Below are 25,612 nucleotides of genomic sequence, written 5' to 3' on the forward strand. Positions count from 1 at the left end.
ACACAGCAATATATAAAAACGTAAGATTAATACATCACGACCAAGTTAGGTTATCTGAAGAAGAAAAAGTTACTTTAACATTTGAAAATCAACAGTATAACTCACTGCAGTTATAGAATCAAGGAATAAAAAACATATAATCATTTCATATGATTACATGTTTAAATTCTGTAAGCTATATTAAGTGGAATTATCTAAATGCTTAGAACTTATATTATTGAGAACTTGTATTATTGAGTATAAACCACCTTTCTAATATAAGCATTTATGGCAGAGCATATGTTCTATCCCAGAGACTTTTCCATGAAAGCTTGAAGAGAAGGTATATTCTCCATACATTAGGTGATGTGCTCTCTAAATGATTACATGTTTTTTATGTAATATGACCTGCAATACAATTCAAACCAATTCATAATAAAAGTCCTCAAAAAATTACGGCAACATTCTCAATCTGATAAAGGAGCACTACAAAAACCCTACAGCTAACATGATTCCTTACAGTAAAATATTGAACTAGAGAATTTGCTGCTAGTAGACTTGCCTTATAACAAACACCATAGAGAGTCCTTCAAGACAAAAGGAACTGACATGTCAGAGACTCGAATCTATTGGGTGAACTGAATAACATGATCAACCAACTTCAACCTAAGATTGGAAATGAACAAACAAACAAAAATCTGCTAATCACTTTTGTTCAACAACTTATTTTGGAGTAAAATAAGTGAATGTAATAAGGCAAGAAACAGAAATAAAATGTTTAAAGACCTAAAAGGCAAAAGTGAAACTCATTCTAGATGACATGGTTTTGTCTCTAGAAATACTAAGAAACTCACAAAAGAATTATTTGAACTCATAAGTGAATCTAGGAAAATCACAAGGCATGTACATCAATATAAACATCAATTCTATTTTTATATACTAGCAGTAAAAACTGATACAAGATAATTCCACTTAACATAGCTTATGGAATTTAAAATGCTTAGCAAATAATTTAACAAAAGATGTCTAAGACCTCATTACTGAAATCTGCAAAACACTGTTCAGATATCCACATTCATGTATTAGAAGGCTCAATATTATTTGGATATCAATCATTCTAAAATTCAACTTCAGATTTAATGGAATCCCAATCAAGCCCCCAGCAGGCTGTTTTATAGAAATTGACAGATTTTAATATTTACATGAAAAATTAGAAGATTCTGGATAGCCAGAATAATCTGGCAGGAAAAACAGAGCTGAAGGACTTACACTATCTAATCTCAAGACTTACTATAAAGCTACAGTAATCAAGGCAGTGTGGTACTGGAGTAAGGACAGACCAAGTAACCAATGGAACAGGACTGAGTCTAGAAACAGATTTCACACGTATACAGTGAGCTGATTTTCAACAAAGCTGTCAAAGCAATTCAATGGGGGAAAAGAAAGTCTTTAAGAAATGGCACAAGAAAAACCAGATCAATGTACAGAAAGTGAATTTCAACCTTTTGTCTTATACCACATGCAAAAATCCACTCAAACTGGATTGAAGACTTAAACCTAACAGCTGAAATTATATGGTTTCTAGAAGCAAACACAAGAAAATAATTGCTATTTTGAAATAGAAAAAGCACTACATTTTGAAAAAAAATGATAAGTTAGTCACCAACATCAAAACAACTTCTCAAAAAAGTAATCATTTAGGAAACAAAAGGGATATGTACCAGACTGTGAGAAAATATTAGCATGTCTATATGACAAAGGGCTCATAACCAGAATATATAAACAATCCTACCAATCAATAAAGAAAGACAAATGACCCAATTAAAAATGAGTCATGATTAGTCCCAGCATGAGTACCTGGATGTTTCAGTTGAAGGTGCTGTATTTCCTGGCCCCTTTCATTCCTCTCAGTGAGAACCATGCATCCTAGCTGCTTCTAGTAGGCCATCTTGGGATATGTGAAAATACTGACATGACTTTGAACAGGGAAGCTAACCAGACTGAACAGTTATCCTTGGGGATACAGTATGAATGTTTTTTTAGAACAAAGGATAGCCTCACTACTTTGCAGACACATTATCACAGTTTGAAGTTCAAATAGGATCTAGTTATTCATTCAAAAATAAATTTTTAAATACTACTGTGCCTGGATATACCATTTGATTTGGTATATCTTGTATTATGCTAATAATAATGATTCCTTACATGAGAATGGTTAACTTTATTTAAGTTGTATTAAATAACTTCCATTATTTTATAATATAGAGTGCTTATTTTTTAAAAATGAGTCAAAGATTTTAAGATACACCTCACAAAAAAGATACATAAATGGCAAATATACACAAAAAGATGCCCAATTTCATACTATTCAGAGAGAAGCAAATTAAAGCCTCAATGAGATATCACTTCATGCTAGAAGACTAACACCACCAAATAATATAAAATGTCTGAATCCCACATATATTGCTTATGGGAGTGTAAAATGGTACAACCAGCTTTAGAAATTGACAGTTTATAAAGTAAAACATCTGGCTACCCTTGGAGCTAGCAATTCCACTCCCAGGTATTTAATTAACAAGTGAAAAAATACAGAGACTCTCTAAAAATGTTCAGACCAGCTTAATTCATGAGAGCAAATACTGGAGACAACCCAAATGTCCATCAAAAAGATAACATATAAACAATGTGTGATGTGTTCATAAAACACAACAGTACAATATTCACTAATCAAAACAAACTGTGGACAAGAATGAACTACTGATATACACAATAATAATAAATTTTCAAAACCTTATGCTAAGTGGCAGGACCCAATGTAAAAGGTATCCATGGTGTGATTCCAATTCAATGAAGTTCTAAACCAAACAATTCTCAATGGTGAGAGAAATCAGGAGTGGTGTTTTTATGGGATGGAGAATGACAGATGAAGGGCACACGGGTAGATCTCTGGCTTTATTAGGGTGTGGTTACACAAATGAATACATTGTCAAAACTCAAAGTGTAGACTTAAGTTGTATATAAATCTTATCTCATAAAAAGACTGTTAGTACGACTGTGGACTAAGCTTCCATTTTTTTACTTTAACATTTTAGACATCAGTTTTGCCTTGTTTTTTAATTAAAAGTACAACCAACCATTTAGCAGCATGAGAGGAGACAAGCATCTGGATGTCCTGAATCAAGCCGAATGTTGACCGGGGTCATTTTCAGTATGTTCCGTTTTTATTTAAAAAACACTTATTTGTGATCATAGCATGATTACGTGTTCTTTAAGGTAAAAAAACAGGCCATCATATTTAATTCCTACAAAACCACTGATACAAGCAATAGCAATAAAAATAAATCGCATAATGACAAAATGACAAAAGGATTTCTCAAAGACTAGGCTTAAAAATAGCTGCTGTGGGAAATCTGAAATTCCCTCTAACTGATCTTACTTGGCTAAAGATGGATTTTGATCAATTACTGGAAATAAAGCCTGGGAATTTATTTCCATTTGTCAAATTACCTTTAGCAATATTTAAATAATTTCAGATGCTGCTGGACTATGCAGGAAGTTTGGGAGAATCCTGGCCCAGATACTTACTTGCCTCTTATGCATGATTTAATGCACCTGCCTCATAGCTTGTCCACCTGCCTCCAGTCCCACCCCATCAACCCACTATATATACAGCTTCCAGAATAATTTTCTTAAAACACTGATTTCCTCGTTCCAACAGCCTGCTTTTTTTTCTCTAATTATCACAAAATAGCTTTTTCAAGGCTCTCAGCAATTGCAAAATACATCACAAATGTCAATGAATGATCTTTCTGCATAAAAGTACTATATTTTAATTTACATTTTTAATTGTCTTATTAACATTCAAAGTAGGTACTGTGATATTGCATATTCACTAGATGCTGCCTGGCAGGGCAATGTCCATGGTGCTCAGAATCCATAGATGAATACAACAGAGTCCTGGTTCTTTATTAGTTAACAATGAATTTGGAAAACAAGGTATGGACATTAGACACAGAGAAGGAATAACATAAACGGTCTGTGATTAAAGGTTAATAGTTAAGCAGTAATTTCCCTAGAAGTTCATTCAGAACGGCTTCTAGCAGGAAGTAGATTTTAAACTAAAACCTCAAAAGTTCACAGGTTTTGATGAGTAATGGACAGAGAATAACTCTCCAGGAGAGAGAAGACACACGAGCTTCATTTAGGGGAAAGTGTAAAAACAGGACACAGGGAAGAAATCAATGAGCTAGTAGGATGATCCCAAATTTGTAGGTATGTTTCTGGTAAATCAGGCCCTTGAGTTCAGACTTTATCCCACAGGGAGTGAGAGTAGTTTGATGTTTCTGGATTGAGAAGGAACATATGAAAATTGTCTTCCAAATACAAAGCCATTTTCTTTATACAGAGGATTCCTATAGGATGCAAGACAAGTCACAGGAACAGGAAATAGTAGCACCAGCATGAGCAAAGTGATTAATGTATGAGGAATCAGTGCTGGAGGCAGAACACCGAGGCTCCGTAACACTGGGGGGCAGTGTTATGGCTTTCACAGTTCTAATCATATACCTCTTAAATGTTCTATGTCTGTGTTTGTCCCCCTCATCAGATCTGAAGTCCTTGGAGGCAGCACCGACTTATTATTAATTGTTGTAATTGTATCAAGTATTGTTTAATTATGTTGTAATAATAGTAATTCCTGGCATATAGTAAATACTCACATTTTGTCTTAAAGAACACATAAAGACCGAGAGGTGCTTCAAAAAACACTGATCCAAGGATTTCTATTATTTCAAATTTATAGCACATAACTTTTGGTAGCTCTACATAGATTTTACCTAGATGCATCTGTGGGTGAGGTCCTCAATTCACAGGCCACAGCTTTGTAATCAAAGATGTTACATTTGCTAAAGAGGCACATTTTAAAATGTGGGCATCCCTTCAGGGTATGCACTAGGGTTCTTAGAAATTCTTAAAAGCTGTGGGCTCTGATGGAGTTGCTATGATCAGGGCTGGCCCTGCTTTCCTCTAATTCCTCCTCAGCATTCTCTTCCCTCAGCTTTTTACCTCCCTCTTTGAAGCAGTAGCACCTTATTATGGGTCACAGGCCTTAATATGCATAAATAATCATAGTAAACCACCAATAAGTAATTAAATGAATAAATGACAACAAATCATTGCAAGATATGGAAAAACTGCCATTCTGCAATGATCATTTTTAATTAGCATGAACATGAAATATTTATGATTTCTAGCAGTAGAGTCATAGAAGAGGTCTCAGCACCATTTGTACCTAGACTAAAGTTTCTGTTACTCCTTATTTCCTTTATGGCCACATGCATTTTGTAACATGCCATTCTCTTTGCTGTATGTCCTTTTTCTACCTAAATTCAACTGATCTTTCAAGTCCCAATTCAAGCTGTAATATTTTCTCAAGTCATTAAACTCCATAGTGCACTTAATTCTCTGAATTTTTAGCACCTATTTTAATTAACTTTGAGCTGCCTTGAGATATCTCTTGTGTTAAAGTCTTATTTTCAACCCAATTCAATGCTTTTACTGTACATTTACTATGAGTGTTGCATAGAATGAGGTGCTGAGTGGGAGGGGTAGGGTGAAAATGAGAAAGGCATAATCAGTTGCTTTAAGAACTCGGTATGTCAGCAAGAAAAACAGGACAAAATAAAGGTAGTATAATTAGTGATATAAATTAAGAAAAATATAAACAAAATATAATGGAGTTGGAGACATCACACTAAGTTGGTGGTGACGGTAAATAATTTTTTTCTGTCCAATACATTTTCCACATAGAAGAATATCGAAAAATGTGGAAAAAAAGACTATTTCCCACATTTCCTATCTCTAGCTTCAATATATGACCATCTCACCACAGTGATTGGTCTAAGGGTTGGACATGTGACCTCAGCCAAGCCATTCAGAGTCCTTCTCTCAGAAGTGTTTTCAAACTCCAGCTGAAGGAGAGTCTCTTTCTTTCTAGTGAAAAGCTGTAAAACTGTTAAGCCCGAAGTAACCTGTAGCTACATCGACTTCTGTGAAAGTTAGAAGAGCTGATCTGACCGAACTTGGTATGCACGCAGAGAGAAGTAACAACAGTCCAGATCATGTTCACATTCCTGGTCGCAGCTGTTTCTACAGCCAGATCCACCCCTGCCCTGTCTTTAAACAATTCAATTACTTGAGTTCACATTGGCTCCAGGTCTTACTTACATAGGTTTGTTGGGCTTCTGTCACCTTCAACCAAAATGTGTAGGCTAATTTGGGAAAACCAGAAATATTAAATGGAGAACATAACATTTGAGATTGGCCTTGAAGAATGGTTAAGAATCTGAAAAGTGATGAGGTTACAGAACTCATTAGTGAAGACAGAAGGGAGGGAAAAGGGAGGACTGTAGCCAGAAAGAATGAATTTAGAGGTCTGATAGGGAATGAAGCTGAAGAGGAAGACTGTGGTGCTCTTAAAGAATCTTGAAATTTAGCCTGCAAATAATTTTCTTTTTTGTTTAAGATTTCAATGTTGTGGCAATGGCCCCCTGAAAGATGTGCACAGCCCATCTCTGGAACCTGTGAATGTGACCTTATGGCAAAGAGGACAGACTCTGAAGATGTGATTAAGCTAAGGATCTTGAGATAGGGCGACTCTTTTGGATTATCTGAGAGAATCCAATATAATCACAAGGGTCCTTATAACAGGGAGGCATAAGGATCAGCATGAGAGGAGGAAATATAACCACAAAACCAGAATCAGAGAAGGAAATGCAGCAGTGAAAGCAGAGGTCAGAGAGAGATGGGAGGGATGTTACATTACTGGGACTGAAGACAGAGAAAGGGGCCATTAGCCAAGAAATGCGCATGCAGTCTAGAAGATGCAAAAGGCAAGGAGACAGGTCCTCTTCTATTATCTCTAGAGAGAAATGCAGACTTAACAAGTCTTAAAACCTTGACTTTAGCCCAGTGAAACTGAACTCAGACTTCTGACCTCCAGAATGAAAGACAATAATTTTGTGCTAACTTGTTATAGAAGCAATAGAAAACTAAGATGAATGGTTTTGTTCATTAATTTGCTTTTAACTTTTCAGATGTCAATGTCTGCCATGTCAGTATGTTGTAAGCTCCTGGATGTAATTCCCATGTCTCATACTTGTGTTTCTTTACACAGAGACTGCACAGTTAGATCCATTCAATCTTGTCTAATTTACTGCAGTAAATATTAGAAGTATATCATTTTATATCTGGATCTTGAGTTCCTTATTTTATTTTATCTTTTTGAGATGCAGTCTTACTCTTGTTGCCCAGGATGGAGTGCAGTGGTGCGACCTCAGCTCACTGCAACCTTCACCTCCCACGTTGAAGTGATTCTCCTGCCTCAGCCTCCTGAGTAGCTGGAATTACAGGCATGCACCATGACCAGCCAATTTTGTATTTTTAGTAGAGACAGGGTTTTTCCATGTTAGTCAGGCTGATCTCAAACTCCTGACCTCAGATGATCCGCCTACCTTAGCCTCCGAAAGTGCTGGGATTACAGGCATGAGCCACTGTGCCAAGCTTGAGTTCCTTGTTTTATTCTTAAAGAATGATTCAGTTTTATCATTAATATCACAAAGTATTCCTTTACTTTCTTTCACATCCCTCACTATTTGGGGAGCTTTTTACAATCAAGTCACAGTATAGGCTGGAGTTGAGCTTTAGATACAACATTTTTGATCTGATTTTAATATTGTTTCACTTTATGTCAATTTACCCTCTACATGGCTGGGAGATTAGTTTCCTGGCTCATTCTAACCTATAGATTCAGCAGTAAGCACCCTCCAGCATATGTTAATAGCATAAATGTTATGGAAGAAAAGTTATGACAGAAGTGAAGACTCTATATTTACATTTTATCTTGTACGTGTCATTTTGATTAGACAATGGTATAAAATATTTTAAAACCATAGACCTTTTAAATATATAATGTTTTTTTACACAACTTAAATGGGTAATTAAATGTTTACATAAACTATAACTGCATTAATAAAAAAGAGCTAGATTCTGTTTTACTTCTGATTTTCTTACAGATTTTCTTTCTCATTTTCCACATTCTACTTTTGAACTTTTGAAGATGTCTGTTATGTTAAGAGCATTTGTTTTTCTTTGATTTGTATGAAGTAGGGAATTTTATAGTGCTATTGCCGTAACAGCTTTCAAATACAGATTGAAATATCTGTTTGACATATGGACACATCTAGATATAAATATATTCAACCTCCTTGGGCAAAAAATCTCCAGAACACTGAGTTTACTGGCTGCACAACAAAATGACCTATTTAGGAAAAAGGTCAGCTGGTTATGAAAAAAATTAAAAAGATAGGCAAAACAACGTCAGGAGGGAGGTAGAGAAACATTATTTTACTTACAAGACAGAAATTACCAAAATCACACATCCACCGAAAGGAAAGGAAGCTCTTCTCAAATGTTAGGGATCTATGAGTTTTGTTCTAGCTATTTAACCTTCAGAAAGCCACTCAAATTCTTCTGTCTTCCTATGATGTCAGAAAGGACTGATTAAAAAGGAAACCTTTACCCATTACATCTGAATTCACTAAATTAAGCTGACAGCTTTCTGTTCAAGCTGGGATTGGATAGACAGACCGAAGGAGTCCGGGTCCAAAAATCTCCTTTGAATGAATGGGTTGGTCAGTCCAATCTGAAGTGAACGAAGCAGCTAACTACCTTGTTGTTCCTCTCAGGAACCTCTATCTTAACAGGCATCAAATACTATCCTCGTGCTCTCTTTACAAACTTATTTAAGAGATGCCCAGAAAGTATTATTTAATCTCATTGTTCGCAGGCATTAAATGGTCTGAAATAAAGGTAACAGTCAACTGCTTCCAATGACCATCTAAAACTCTACTCCCAAAAAATCATTTCATTTCTTTTTTAACAAAATAATTCAGGGCCAGTTACAGTCTATCAGTAACTCTTATATTTAAATAATTTCTCTCTGCTAACATTTATAAGGACTGCATATTCTCCTCCTTCCCTCCCTCTTCTCTTTCTGGCACATGCTCACTTTACTAAATAATTCTACTCTAAATCATCATAACAACAATTAGCAATAATCTATCTGCTATGTGCCAAGGCACAGTGCTAAATGCCCTTAAAACATTTTCTCACTAGCCCTCATAAAACCTTAAAAGTCTAACATTATTATAAGCCCTATTTCAAAGATGAGGAAACCAAGGCTTAAAGAGGTTAAGGAAGAAGTCACCCTGCTACAAAGTGGCAGGGCCCTGATACCAGACCTAGCACTTTCTAATCCAGAGCCAAGACCCACACAATCGTTGCTACTGTTGACATGCTAAAATCTTGTGTAACCCATGCTCCTTCAGCTGCCAAGCCAGACTGAGCAAGGGAAAGTGGTGAACAGTTCTGGCCATGCATTAATGTTCCTGGAATGAATAAGAAATAGCCGGTATGATTCTTGATCATCTTGGGTACCTGCTATGAAAATGTGGCTTATGTGTCTTCCTTGCGGGCCATTACAGTTTCCTGCTGCAACTATAGGTTCTAATAATATACAATGCCTTGGGATCTCAGAAGCTGTGAAAGCTTGACCATGTAGTTCCTGTTGTCCCTGGTGGGGGTCATATCACAGTTGCTACTAGGCTGCAAAAGGCCACAGGTGACATTCACCTAGGACTCTGCTGAGGCTATAGCTACCTTGAGACAGATATAGTAGCACTGGCGGTCCTGGCTCCATCAAATTTATGATGGGCTCCCAATGGTTGTTGCCTTCATTTCCCCTCTCAAGTAATTTTTAGCAGGTTTTCTAAAAGCTTTGTTTAGAGGATGTGGCAGTGAATCCACCTGGGGCTATATCAAGAAGCACCCTGTGACATCATGTTCTAGCATCCAGAGACCAAGTTGGACTGTACCTTCTGCAACCTCGGAGAGGATTTTCTGTCTTCCCAGGCCACGCATGAACAAAAAACCTCTTCCTCTTATTATAAGTCTCATTCTCAAGGGTTGAGCCACTTTGCCACATGCTCCTCTATAAATCCAATACAATGTCTCTCATCCATTTCCATTTTAGTTCCAAGGTACCTGGGTAGCTAAGAAGATCAGCTTAGGTTCCACATTTTACTGTCCTACCAGGACACTGAAGGAATTGCTGAATTTCTAGTAGAAAATGTACATCCCACTGAATGAGGTAATACTTTTTCCCCCAACAATATTGGCCAATCATGAGGGAAATGCAAATCAAAACTACAAGGCGGTATCACCTCACAACTCTTAGGATGGCTATTATCAGAAAGACAAAATACAGTGTTGGTGAAGGTGTGGAGAAAAGTGAACTTGCTTTGGGAGGCCAAGGCAGGTGGATCACGAGGTCAAGAGATCGAGACCCTCCTGGTCAACATGGTGAAACCCCGTCTCTACTAAAAATACAAAAAATTAGCTGGGCATGGTGGCACATGCCTGTAATCCCAGCTACTTAGGAGGCTGAGGCAGGAGAATTGCCTGAACCCAGGAGGCGAAGGTTGCCAGGAGCCGAGATCGCGCCATTGCACTCCAGCCTGGGTAACAAGAGCGAAACTCCATCTCAAAAAAAAAAAGAACCTGTACACTGTTGGTGGGAATGTAAATTGATACAGCCACTTTGGAATCTTCTCTTAGGATCATTTTAAAAAATGAATTGAATGAGTCAATATACTCCTTAAATGAATAGTGAAAATCCTTATCATTTGTGGGTAAAGTTGGCTTCCACAAATTACAATGAGATAACATGCTGGCCCCTCAGGACCCAGCTTCCACGAGTTCCCTGATCTTATTTCTTACTCTAGCTGAGGCTCTGTAGGCACACACAGGTACAGCCTCCTGGATGTTTGTAGATGGCATCTATTCTGGTTGGCTGTGTCTGCCACATAGGGGCATTAAAGTTTTTGAAAATCACCCTTGTCTCCATCCACTTTCCAGTACAATGATCTTGCTCTTTCTTGAATACCCCAGTCATGCTCAGCCGTAGGGCCTTTGCACTTGATGCTTCTTTGGGTGGAAATGTTTGTCCTCCATATATCTGGTTGGTTTCCCCTTTACTGTTAATATCTCTGTTCAAACAGTATCTCATCAGACAGAACTTTTATGACTAGCCATTAACTGGGAGAGAGGAACTGCCCATTACTCTTTCTCCTTACCTTGCTTTGTTTTTCTCCAAAGTAGTTATCACCACCTTCCACAAACTTCACAAATATTTTAATTGATTTTGTATATTTACATTATGGTCTCCCCATCAGAATGTGAGCACCATGAAAGAAGAGACTATGTGTATGTTTATTTAATAACATAATTATTTAAACATCGTTATTTAACATAGTTAAATTCCGCATCTTTAAGGCTTAGAAAAGTGTCTTGCATGTAGAAGTCCCTCAGTAAATTCCTGTGAATTTCATGGAAAATGGGTGTCTGTGAAATAAGAAGGCATGCCTACTTTTGCGGCTTACAACTTACTTGCATTAGTAATTCTTCAAAAGCTCTTTTTAAAATGTTTATTATAAATACAGACTCTTAAGATGTCAACCTTGACAGACAGTTGGAAATAAACATTCTGGCTTAATATAAACAAATGGAATATAAATGTTTCCTAACTGTATCATCACGTTACACGTCCTTCCCTCTCCTATTGAGTGGGCAACAAAGATACTGCCGGCGGACGAGCATTTGTTTAATGCACGCCAGCTGGTTGAGCCATGCCTGATGTGTCCTTCTTCACTAGCTGAGTCCTTGGCATCGCCTATGTAAGGAGAAAATGGAGCTACTAATTATAATGGTGATTAATTCTAGTTAATGTTTAATGAAAGCTCATTGTGCCAAGCATGTGTTAAACACTCTACAAACTTTACTCTCAGATGAATCTTAGGTTATTTCCAATTTTAGAAATAAGGAAATTGATGATAGGATAAATTAAGTAACTTGTTTAAGGTCACTGAGTCAGAAAATAGCACACAGCAAGGTCTCAAACCCACTGCTTCCAACTCCACAGTTTGAATTTTCAACCTCTACTATTCACAATTCCCTGTGTGTATCATGTGTTGTATGTGCATACATAATGGCTTCTATTATGCAATTCAGGATGGAGATCAGATCCCTTCTATCCAAGGGTTTACACGCTATCTGCCTTTTCCTAAACTCAATGATTTTTAAAAAATCAATCTAATAGTCTCATTTGTAGGTCTAAGGAAGATGTGTTTTATGCCCGTTTTACCCTACTCATACCTTCTAGTTTGAATAAGGAATAGTTGGGAAGATGTTTTTAAATCCTGGCAATATTTCCCACAAACTTTATTGTACACCTTGTTATACTCTCCACACTGAAATAATAAATAGTTTACATGTATAAATACAATGTAGTTTCAAAACTGCTTTCCCACCGTTATCATGATAAACTTCTGTTGCAGGAAGGACAGGTGATATTATTACTATTTTTCAGGCAATGGAGTAGATGCAGTCACAAAGGTAAGAAGAAAGAGCTAGATCCCGGGCTGGGCGCGGTGGCTCAAGCCTGTAATCCCAGCACTTTGGGAGGCTGAGGTGGGTGGATCATGAGGTCAAGAGATCGAGACCATCCTGGTCAACATGGTGAAACTCCGTCTCTACTAAAAATACAAAAAAATAGCTGGGCATGGTGGCGCGTGCCTGTAATCCTAGCTACTCATGAGGCTGAGGCAGGAGAATTGCCTGAACCCAGGAGGCGGAAGTTGCGGAGAGCCGAGATTGCGCCATTGCACTCCAGCCTGGGTAACAAGAGCAAAACTCCGTCTCAAAAAAAAAAAAAAAAAAAGAAAAAAGAAAAAAAGAAAGAGCTAGATCCCGCATTTTCCCTCCATAAAATATAAACCACCCAAATGACACTGCTGGGGAATTTCAGAGTAATGGAATAATGTAATACTGCAGCTGAAAGAGGCCCCAGAGAACCTGTTTGTCAACCACCTCATTCTACAGATGAGAAAAAAGACAGTCCCAGAGAGAATGCCCATGGTCACAGAGCTACTGTATAAACCAGACGTAGAAGCCAAGCAGTTTCAGTCCATTCCATGCCTTCTTCCCCTCATGTTGTCTCAAAGTCCAGAACGTCACACCTCATGCACACAACACTATTAGAAAACGAGCACTCTTTAGTGAAAATGCTCCAACTGACACCCTTCTAAATGACTGTGACATAAGCCTGATGGTACATGATTTAAACGGAACACAGAATGAAACTGTCCATAAGAATAATGTTATAGAGAGTGGCAAAGTTCCTAACTGGTCCCCAAAGTCATAATGCAGCCAGACCATAGTACAAACAGTATTTGATTTCTCATTGTTTCTGTGCAAATGGCATGGGAATTTAAAACTTCATTGCTGTTCTCTAGTTTCGTGGAAATCTCATCTCTCTTCTTCCCTCAGTGGCTCCTTCCCTGGAGGGTAGGAAGACATCCTTCTCCTCCCACTCTCTGCCTTTTCTCCAGGCACTACGGTAGAACTTGGGGAGCGACATCCATGGATTGCGGCTGGGTGGGAGCTCTGGCCTCCAAGGGTGGGAACGCTAGGGCTGCATCTCTGTAACCATCCCTGTGGGGATCCTGCTGGCCTCTAGGTGAGGCCCTGTCAAGCTGGGGCAAAGTAACAAGGCAGCCTCAGGCATAAAGTGGTTGGTATACTGACAGATGGTTACATCTACTGGCAGCAACCGGGACAGGGACAGGAGAGGGATGAGATCTGTAACCCAGAGTGTGCCCTGCTGTCCTAGGCCCTGCAGTAATGCCTGGGACTCAGGTCAGGAGGAACACTCTTCATGCCATGACCTCCTCTTCGCTGTCTCTTAGGTATTTAAAAATTCAGCAAGTATTTGCTGAGCACCTGTTTTGTGTATTAAATGCTAATCATACTGTACCACAATATTGGCTTATAAGGCAGTTTAAGTCTTAAATAATTGGAAAAGTTTTAAGCAAAGGGTAATGCTTTGTTTTTATATAGCATTCACTGTATGTTTACTACAGCAGAATTTAATCCATAGAACTGCATAAGATATAAAATACAGAGTTGCATTTGTTTTCAACAGATGCAAAAATGGAGGCTCAAGGTTCTAGAACCTGCCCCAGGTTACACAGCTCATAAACACTGGGCAGTGCATAATCTAGATTCTGATGTTGTGATTCTAACATGTTCTGGTATCAAATGAAACTCATGTCCTTGAAATCTGCACTGCCATCCCCCTTGCAGGTGCTGGCAGAGAGGAAATTTACATATACATTTTGAGGACCATAGCATGTAAAAAGGGGACCTCCTGTGCTTACCCATCCACTGGAGCAGCCTCTAAAGCATGGGTCTGCTTTGATCCTACTTGTGATCGCAGCAAAAGTGAAATCCATTTTTTCCTTTGACAGAGGAAAGACTAATTTTCCAAAAGAAAAAAGGTAAGGGAAAACAAAACTATTATACAATAAGCCTAAGGAACAAGGAATGAGTTTCAATATTTTTTAAAATCTCAGCAAAAGAACCAAAGCATTTAGCTGAGCCCTATATTTCCTCTTCTTCAGATAAACACACTGGTTACATCCAGGAAAGCAGGCTCATTGCCTTCCTCCACCTGCTGACACTCAGGACTGACTCCCTGTCCTGGGGATGCTGCACTGCCTCAGTTCTAGCCCTTTTCAAATTCCAAACTTAATCACAACACCCATTTCTGTTTCAAAACTCCTGGATGCCTGGGCCTTCTCCCTTATTCCATTTTATTCTGAGATCTGCAAGCCAAAATGAACAAATAAACGATGAACACTTTCTAGATTCAATTCATCGTCTACCCATGCCCAGTTCCGTTCATTGACTCACTCAAAAAAAAAGACCCATCTCCTGCATCACCTCCAACTTCAAACACCTGCTCCTCTAGGTGCACAAATGCTCTTTAATCACTATAATGTGAGCTCTCAATAACCATTATAAGAACACAATAAGAATGATCAACTTACAGTGAGAGTTGGTTGGGTCATTCAACAATAGTAACTACTTGGAATTAAATAGTCTTTCAATCATGCATGTGATTTGTACCAAAATCTTTCCTAGAGAATATGGCTGCTCATTTTTAGCCAGTGTGGTCTTTCCCATGTAGATGTGGGCTCCACAGTCTCTTTGGAACATGTATGGCAAGCAAACTATGCATTAAGGTCTAAAAGATTAACAGGACCAGAACAATGATATATGAACCTTTATGTAGATTTAAAGCAACATTAAAGGAATTCTTTGAGTGACAGAAATTATGATTTTTTAGTCTAAGAATTTAGCACATCTGACATTAAAAGGTGAAAGTGCAAACTTTTTATTCTTTGAATGTCATTTTATTGAACTCTACTGGCTACCTGTGGTTTCAAAAGAGTTGTCTTTTTTGGTAGGTTTTTTTTTTTTTTTTTTTTTAAATCAGCTTGTTTCTGCTCTATTATTTAGAGATGTGACTTATTAACTTAATATGTTGTAGTTTGGGCTGAATTCATATTTATGTATTAAATCTTCATTGAAAAAATCTGGTGTGTTTATGTAATCCCTTCTGGCTAAAAGCATACATGATCATATAGGTAGGGTGATTTGAGAATAATGACCCACTTTGTGCTATAATTTTTTAGGAAGGAAGTTATTAAAGAAATTCTCATTTCCATAAAACTGTCATAACTCTATATTCTAGGGCTTTTAACAAATTCTGCTCTGAAATATTTAAGTCCTTAGTATCTTTCAGACATTGTTTTAGATGCCTAGGTATAGTATTTCATTTTTTTCTCACCACTGCCCTGTGAGGCAGGTGTTACTGCTCCAATTTTTTAGTTGGGAAATGAGCCTAAGAAGACTAAATATTTTACCCAAGTCTGGGCAAATCTTGGGATTCAAACCTGAATCTAACCTTCAGATTCTTCATTCTTAGGACACATTATAACGTTTGTTTTCTTTTACGAATTTCGTTTATGTACTGCTGCATAACAAACCCAAATCAGTGGCTTAAAGCAACAGTCACTCCTTTTGAACTTTGCACCTACACCTTGGGCAGGGTTAAGTGGGAAGGATGATCTCCATGCCACATGTCCCACAGTCAGCTGGGGAAGCTCAACGGGGTGAAGCTCTACTGCTAAGATGGCTCATTCTCCTTGTTGGCAAGGTGGTGCTGGCTGTGGCCTCCTTTCCATAGGGGTCCCTCCATGGGGAAGTGAGGTTCTAAAAATCAGTGTTTCGACAGACAGAAAGTGGAAGTGGCCAATCTGTGAATGCCTGGGCCCCAAATCTGGTACACTGACGCCTCTCCTGTAATCTATTGGCCCAGATTCAAGGGGAAAAAGTCATAGACCCCACCTTTTATTGAGAGCCCCAAATTTTGAGGGCCACATTGCAAAACCCTAAATTTCCCGCATGGCAGTGATTTCACTAAATTGTGAAATCCCTCAATTTATGAATGCTCTTATTCTTTTTTTGGTAAAACCTCCAAATGGTAGCTTCTCAGAGGAGAGAAAGTTTGGATCTTTCTTTTTCCTACATACTCTTATTGTCACTGAAATCTTTCTGTGAAAAGATTTAGATTTCTGAATTTTTAAAAACTGAGCTTTAAAATGAATTTGTTATTTTCAATCCTACTTTTTAATGTTTATAGATTTTTTTAAGCATTTAATACTTTTGGTTAACTTTCCTTATCACACAGTGACTTCAGTAGTTTCTGAATTCCATTAATTAGAGTCTTCTAGAATACCATCAACTGAGTGTGATTTTTTCTGAAGCTACTCTACTTAGCAACAAACTCATATGCAGGTTCCACTCATGTAAGCAGATTTTTCAGTCTAGTTAACAGTTTCAACACATTCTTCTCCCTTTAGAAAGCTGTGATTTTACCAGTTCTGTCATCTGGGCAAGGAAATTTCTCACCAGTTATTTCTTGGGCACGATTCTCTTATTTTTCTCTGAGTTGTCTTCTCTGCTTTGGCCAAATGAAACAAAACAAAAGCCTTCTCTTTCTTGTTTACCCTGCTCCATTCCTCTACCCCCAGTGCCCGTAGTCACATATATACAGCACGCAGAAGGATATAGACTAGCGTTCATTCCACAGCAGACATTACTAATCACTGCTCTTTTCCACTGAGCCTGAGTATAGCTGCACAGCTTTCTCTCCAAAGTATTCTAAGTACTGCTACCAATTCAGAAGTGAGACTTACCCGACTTCTAGGATATGTCCTATTCTCTCCTTCTGGAACATTTCTTTTCCAATTATGACAATTAAGTAGTTCTCATCTTTCAAATAGTGCTCTAAATTCCTTCTTCTAACTGAATAATGATTTCTGGCTTCTGCATCTATCCTCTGACATATCTGAAACCACAGCTCCTGCCACCTGTAGTGGTAACTGCTCCCACTCTCTGGGCCCAACAGTAACCTTAACCAAAAAATGTTTAGTATTATTTCTGCCCCAATCCTCTGGGACTCATGATCATAACACCCAGGCTGCAGTTCTGGCCCTGGGTTCTAATCCCAACAGCAGATTTGTACATTGTCCCAGGGTCTCCATCCTTCCTTATGACGAGGGGCTGGGACCCTATTGCTTTGGCTAGACATTTTCTGCTCCCCTATTCTCCTTCACAAGTCCCCACTTGAGAATGGGAACTCTGTGCTCAAGACATTCAGGCTCTGTATCTGCCGAAACTCCTTCAATTTTGATCTAAGTAAACCCTAGTAACTCTTCTGACACTCAGATAAATTAAACACATTTCAGCCCAGGCTTTGCTCACTCACTAGGTAACCCTTTAGATTCTATCAGACTCCCTGGTATCAAATGCTTTCCCTTTCAAAAACTGGGACTTCCCTTGGATCTGGACTCGTTCTTCTTACATATGGGTGGGACTGGTTCCCCACTAGCCACCCTTCTACAGTAGACAGTTGATTTTTGGGTCTGATTCTTCTCAGTCTTTCCCTTTTGGCTAAATTTGAACAGCTCACGCCAGACTGGGATAGCAGTTACAACCTGATTCCAATTATTCCAGTCAGCCTTTGTATGTAAACATCCCTTTCACAACTGCACTGTCTGTTGATTTTATAGTTGTGTTTGTCCTGCCTCTTAGATGTGTGAGCCTAAAGAATAAAGACAGCAGTACATACTGTTATTTTTACTCCCTTTGTAACTTGGTTGTAACACCAACCAACCAATTTGGTGTTTGCTTGTGCACAATGGGTATCTAATAAATACTGCAGTTGATGCTAAGAATAAAATCTCAAGGAGACACTGTGTGGCAGGAAACTCTTTGAATGACACTGTATGTAATACATCAGATTAAATATTATGAGGGATATGCTTTCAATTTTGTGATTTCATCCGAGTTGAATTCTGTAATGCTCTAGGAATAAGACACCTGACATCTGTGCTCTGCTCTTTGTTTTGAGTGTGCCATGTTTCACAGTCTTTGAAATATTTTGGATCTAAATGAGATTTCAAGGAAGTACTTCATTAGAAGGGGGTGGTATTCTCTTTGAATTGCATCCACGCTGCAGTTTTTCAGCTTTTTATTAACTTTCTATCATGTATCTCTCTTTTCTAATTATACATTAGCCAATACACTTTCATTTGTAGAATGAATCCTGTTTGGTTTCAATAAAAATTGCAATGGAAGCTAAAGCCTTGAAGAAGTGATGCAAGAGTGTCTTTAACATCATATTTCCTTCTAAATTGATTGCGTACCTCAGTACCTATGTCTGCTTTTGAGCCACTGCTTTAAGTTTTACATTTATTTAAATAACATGACCATTATAAGCAAAACTTAAAAAAATTGAGTTGAGCTTTAAGCTGCCATTATAGCTGCTTTATGTTTATAAACAGATTATCTTTCATGTCTGAATGCTGGTATTACGGATCTTCTGCATAGGAATTCATCAATGCTTAAGCTGGTTGCTTTTTGACATTCTCTTCCCGTATCAGTGAAATACATATTGCCATTTAGTTCTTGCCAGGAATTTCTCAACAAAATGGAAGTGGAAGCTGCCCCTCCTCTTAAGGCCTGGGCTTGGAAGTCCCACAGTGTTTCTTTTGCTACATTCTGTCATCAATGCAAGTTACTAGGCAGGTCTAGATTCAAGGTGCGAGAAAATTTATTAACGTGAGAAGAGGTATGTGCATACAGGGAAGGGAGGAATATCATCATTTGTCATTTTAGAAGGTACTTGTGAGTTTTTACTTTTTAAATTTTCCAATTATCTATTGCTGCATATCAATCTACTTCAAAACACAGTGGCTTTAAACAACTTATTTCTAGAGAAATACGTGACTTTCCCCAAGGCCATGCTGAAAACTTAACTTACAAATGTATTCTGATACTGAATATCTGATACATGTATATCGTTCCTATTATCTTTAGTAGCTTGTATCTCATTGTCTTCTTTATATGAGATAGTGACCTGTGATGTAATGAGGACCTCCTGGACCCTCTTTACCTCCTCATTTAACCTTCCCAGAACTGTAAAGTAAGGAAGAAGAAACCAGGCAATTTCTCCCCACCTGCTCACTCCTACCCCTTGGGACCTGACTTGTCCTGGGGAGCATGGCTTCACTCTATCCTCCAGGCTCCTAAGAGATGGGAGAAAAGCTAGAGATGGAGAGAGGACCCTCATGGAGGATAACAGGGGTGCCAGACATGTAAATAAAGCCTCCTTGGACCTTCCAGCCCAGCCAAGTCTAGGCTTCGTTGACAGCAGCTGAACAAGTGACTCAATTCAATACCCCATGGAACAGAAGAACCACACAGCCAAGCCTTGCCTAAAATACCAACCACCGAGTTGTGAGAAATAAGTCATTGTTTTAAGACATTCAGGTTTGGGGTGAGTTGATATATAGCAATAGATAACTGAAACAGAAATAAAATGCAAACTTTCACACACCTTTTCAAATGGCAAATGGTATCGTTGCTCTGATATACACTGCTTACAAAATAATTTTAAAAGATCTATAAGCTGATTCTGTAGACTGCAAAGACATTTATACAGTTTATCTTTATAGTCCAAATCATCCTTTATTTCAAATTTTATTTTAAATGAGCCACCTTCAAGGGGAAAATGATAATATCACCTCAAGACATCAGTTCTTCTATTCAAAATGATAAAAGGTTTTTGCTGAATGATAAAGACTATTTCTTTCTAATCCCTGTGGAGATCTCATCATCACTCTGCATCATACTTGATTATCATGCAGAATAGTTTCCGTACCCTGGCCCTATTCATTTGTCTGGGGAGCCCTACTAACCCTTCACTCTGACCACCCCCAACCCAGAGTTTACATAACCCTCCTTGGTGCTCCTTTAATGCTCTGTTCATATCATTAGCACAGTGCTTGTCACTTATATATTATTTATGTAGACACCATAAGAGCAGAGACCTAGTCTGTTTTGTTCACTTTTCTGTATGCTAAGCACCAGAACAGCACTCCAGATAGAGTAGTTGCTTCATGAATATTTACTGGTTGAGTGAGTGAATACATTGCTTCCCCCTGGCTAGATACTATCGTTTGGTGTTGATTATTCATTATCTTTTCCTTCCATTATCTATCTCCCTTGTACTGTACGGGCTGAAAGCCTGAAGTTCCTAGACTTGCTTGTTGCCAGGGTCCAAATGCAAATTTGTTTCTACCAAAGGGATGCACCTGCAAAAGATCTGGAGGACTAAGTTCCTCCACCAGCAGTCATAGTGGCTAACATGCAGGTTTCAGCAATTGTGTTTCTGCAGAGGCTGAGTAGCTACCAGGTACCCAGAGGCAGCTGTGATACCTGCAGTGGCTTCTACAGTTTCCTGCTCTCTGGGTGGTAGCTTTGGCAACATGAACTAAATTCCCAGTGGTGCCCCTGACTTTTGTTCATCCAACCCCTGTAATAATTTTGGAAGCACCTAATTCCATGAAAAATCTAGGGTAGTTTTTATTTCACTGCAGTCATGTGCCACATAATGGTATTCCAGTTGAGAATGAACCACATCGGTAACAGTGGTCCCATAAGATTATAATACTGTATTGTTACAGTGTGTTTACTCTGTTTATTTATTGAGATGGAGTCTCTGTCATCTAGACTGGAGTGCAGTGGTGCAATCCCAGCTCACTGCAGCCTCTGTTTCCCAGGCTCAAGTGATTCTCCTGCCTCAGTCTTCTGAGTAGCTAGGATTATAGGCTCTCACCACCCTGCTTGGTTAATTTTTGTATTTTTAGTAGAGACAGGGTTTCACCATGTTGGCCAGGCTGGTCTCGAACTCCTGACCTCAAGTGATCCGCTCACCTTGGCCTCCCAAAGTGCTGGGATTACAGGTGTGAGCCACTGCGTCCAGTCAACAGTACCTTTACTATGTTTAGGTATGTCTAGATACAGAAATACTTACTCTTGTGTTACAATTGCCTATTCAGTATTCAGTACAATAACATGTTATACAGGTTTGTAGACTAGGAGCAATAGACTATACCATATAGCCTACATGTAAACAATTATCATCTGGGTTTGTGTGAGTACACTCTATGATATTCATACAATGACAAAATTGACTAATGACACATTTCCCAGAGCATATCCCTGTCATTAAGCAAGGCATGACTGTATTGAGTTCTAATTCAAATGCCTCTATAGCCTGGATTCCTTGAGGGCAGGACATATCTATATTTGCTTAAGCATACCTGCACAGTGTCTAGATCATAGAATTTAATAAAGATGATAATGATAGAAATGGCACATATTTAATATTTACTGTGTCCCAGTACCATCCTAAATGCCTTACATCTATTTATTAGTTTATGTAATCTACTCAATAACTCTGAGACAGGTGCTGTCATTGTCTTCTTTTACATATTAGGAAATTGAAAACAAAGAAACAAGTTGCTCAAGAAGTCACAGCATTAAATAGTAGATTGAGAATTTAAATGCAGGAAACCTGGCTCCCAAGTCTAGCTATATATATCTTGTATCCAATAATTTCTCCGCTTGAATAATGTCTGCTTCAGGACTTAGAAGATACAACCACTAAACTTTTAGAACTCATTTACTATAAATGTCCTATGTGCATTTATCATAATACAGCAACTCAGTATATTCCCCTTTACAATTTAGTTTTTAAAGATGTTCTTGTATCAAAATCGCTGTGTATGTATGTATGTATGTATATATATATATATATATATATATATATACATATATGCTTTTGGCTATATTTTTTCTACTACTCATAAAGACAATAAAAAGGGAGCCACAGAAATAATCAGGATAGTAGGAAAAGTAAAAAGAATAATGGTGAAGAATACTGCCAGGTTTCACGTGATTTTCTCAGTGCAGATATTTCTGCCTTTTGCATGAGAAAGCAAGCTCAAAGTTGTAGCAAATAAATCCATGTACACATATAAAGGGAAAATGTGTCTCTTGCTGTTATATGAACATCTGATCATCAACACTGTGGACAAGAGTTCACAACTCTCAAAAATGACCATCGCAGAAATCTGAGTGGGTAGAAAAATGCATAAAGGTAAGTGTTAGAATATATTTTTCTCCACTCCAGATCTTTTTGCATGCAGAGGGCAATGCACTAGTGTAGGATGCTGTCAATTACTCCTCAGAGGAGGAGACGTGTCTAAATCTGACGGCTACATTTGGAAGGAGTATCTGACAATAGCCCAGCCTCTGCTTTCCTCTCTTGTAAGTAAAAGTGCCATTCTCTTCTTCTCCTCCATCTCTTAAGGTTTAAAGGGATCTACTCTGTTCTTGGGCCAGGGAGAGTGGTCTGCGCCCAGCCTAATGCTGACAGTGACTGGGAGTGGAGCCTAATTCTTGGGTTCAACAATGGGAAACTCCCTTGCCTAGAGTTAAAACCAGAGTCTCCAACAAAAGTCCGTATCTTTTACCTGCAATTCCAAAAATCTCCAAAGCTTTGAAAATAAAAGATTTCCCCCAATCCATCTGGTAACAAAACCTGAAATAACCTGAGTCCTTGATGGCCAAACCTGACCTTGACTGAAACAAAGCTACTTACAATCTGTATCACTCCATTTGGAGCTTTGCTATTTGATACAATAGCCACATGTGTCTATTTAAATTCAAATCCGTTAAAATTATATAAAATTAAAAATTTATATTCTTAGTCATACTAGCCACATTTCAAATGCTCAATAGCCCTATGTGGCTAGCACTACTGTATCAGATAAGACATTTCCAGCATCATAGAAAATTCTGTATAACACTGACTTAGAGTGAACTCATGTTTCCATATACACCTATTCATATCCTACATGAATTGTTACCCCAGACCCTACATATTAGACAGTATATAAGTATTTTTCCCAAAAATCTTAGATTCCAAAAAATCACATCTGGCCCAGAAGATCACAGATAAAGGATTGTGGACTTGTAACAGTGTTCATTAGTAATAAATGTGATATTTTGGTGTTCCTTCTGTGTTAAGACTACCTTCCCATAAATTGATAAAGAATCAAGACAGAGAAGAGGAAGACCTTTACACTCTAATAACAGGGAGAGAATCACGCAGGTTCCTTTCATCTCCATATGCATGGGCTATTTAGGCTAATCACAGTAAAGGATTTTATGTGGGTTTTAAAATCATCTTTCCAAGGAGCCATGAGTGCTGTTCTGGCAGAAATACAGTAGCTAAATGACTAGAAAACTTCCAAGGATTGATAAAGATGTCACAGATGGAATTTCTATGTTGGGTGGGAGGTGAAACTAGATGAAAGCCCATACACTTAAGAAAATCTGGGATAATGCTATCACCTCCCCCACATGGGTCCTTCTCCAGCATCTTTCATGTGGTGGAGACTAATCAGAGGCAGATTAGTCTCTGGACAAGAATGTGTCAGAGTCCAGCACATTCTGAAATTTCCTTGAATGCCTAGAGCTACCTCTTGGTGGGAACAAAGCGAGTCAGCACAGCCATGTTCCCTGCCAGCTTGGCTTGGAATCTGACAGCCAGAAGATGCTAGACAGCGCTTATCCCCCATATTAGAGTATGGTCTTGTCCACCTGGTATAAGGTATTTCACAGAGATCTATCAAGAGCCTAGGCTGGCCAAAGAATACCAAGAGAAGTGTTTTCAGGGTCCTATAGGTTCTACCTGTTTCGCTCTGCTGTATGAATTCAGGCAAGTTGTATAATTTGATACAGCCTCAGTAATCTCATGTGTAGAATGGGAGGAACACCCCCTGGTCCACTACCCTCAGAGGGTTGTTTTGAGGATAGAAATCAAAATTAAAATATTGAAGGAACTAATATATGGGAAAGTATTTTTTTCATTCTAAAGAAATTCTATTCATTCTGTTATCCACTTCATTCTATTACCTTCATTACTAATGGGGAAATTCCATGCAAGTCTTATAAAGCAATACATATTAAAACAGTACTCTAAGCAAAATCCTTGCTGGGTTCTCAAAGTATTGCTGTGAGTTCAACACAAAGAAGCTTTTATTTAGAAGGTAAATTGGATTTCTGCTTGTAAAGGAAAGCATGAGATAATGTTCTTTGTCTTAATCTGACAGTAGAGAGGCTCTTCAGTATTGGCCAAGAATCTAATATTGGATCGTACCAAAACACAGGCATTTGCTTTCCAAATTGCATCCATAAAGATCCCACGGTCAAATGCTGCCTTCTGACAGCATTAACCAAGATTTTAAGGCTTCACATTCAGATCATTAAAAATGCCCATCTGTCTTTTTTATTTAATATGCCATCAGTTCTCCAGTTTGGATAAAATCTGAGGTCCTGCCCCTATTGAAACTTCCCAGGTAAGCTTCACATTTCTGTTTTGTTTGTTAAGATCCTTGGGGAAGCTGTCCAGCTCACACAGTAGCCAAGGGGCATGACTGGTTCCTCCCTCCTGTTTGCTCTCCTAGGGCTAATCTATGCTAAAGCTTTTATTTCAAGAAACTGGGGAATTTGAAGAATCATATGGACAGACCTAAAAAAACGACATTAACCTTGAGTACTAACTCGATGTTAAGCTAATAGTATGAGTTCAGGTATCGGTTTTATCCTAGACATTGCATATTTACACAGCAAGAAAAAATCAACTACACATGATATTAACGGAATTTTTATTGTATTTTAGAAGCAGCACGTTTAAAGGCAAAGAGTGATTTATAGCTTCACATCAACAGATTGAAACGTTTTTCATATGACTTTTTTTCCAAAGATCAGAACTAAAAATGTCTAGCATTTAAACATTTTCTAACATAATTCTCTTACTTAAAAATGTTCTAGCAATATTCTAAAGAACCAACCCTGAACACTTAAGTTGAAGCTTTCCTTAAATAGGCTGAATATCTCATTTTTTTTCCTTTAAATTCAGACTTAGGTACAAATCCTAGAAGACGTCTTTGAGATAGAATGATGTTTTTGACAGTGTACTACATCATTCTAAAAGCCTTCTTAATTAAGTTCTTTGAAAGTGAGCTGTAAACTGATAAAAGGACAGTCCATGCCAGTTCCCCAAAAGTATACTGTCTTCCTAATACTAATTAGTGCATGTTATATTTTTGATTCTCTCCCCAACTCCTTCCTCATAATGTAAGCTTTAACTAAGACTTCTGCTAGTGCTATTTTTCCGCCCCGAAATGATAAT

The 25,612-nt window shown here is 38.2% G+C and overlaps 1 protein-coding gene and 1 long non-coding RNA gene across 3 annotated transcripts in view; one reads left to right on the forward strand and one right to left on the reverse strand.

Annotated features, from left to right (window-relative positions):
• NWD2 (NACHT and WD repeat domain containing 2) overlaps positions 1 to 25,612 on the reverse strand; it is a 199,093-nt gene that overhangs the window by 171,397 nt on the left and 2,084 nt on the right. The gene's annotated exons all lie outside the window — the stretch shown is intronic.
• Positions 24,594 to 25,612, forward strand: part of LOC118152329 (uncharacterized) — a 53,925-nt gene continuing 52,906 nt past the window's right edge. Inside the window, exon 1 of the long non-coding RNA XR_004740996.3 lies at positions 24,594 to 24,776. This is a non-coding gene — a long non-coding RNA (uncharacterized LOC118152329). The remainder of the gene's footprint in view (positions 24,777 to 25,612) is intronic.

Source organism: Callithrix jacchus, chromosome 3 (assembly GCF_049354715.1).
Source record: "Callithrix jacchus isolate 240 chromosome 3, calJac240_pri, whole genome shotgun sequence".
Taxonomy (NCBI): Eukaryota; Metazoa; Chordata; class Mammalia; order Primates; family Cebidae; genus Callithrix; species Callithrix jacchus.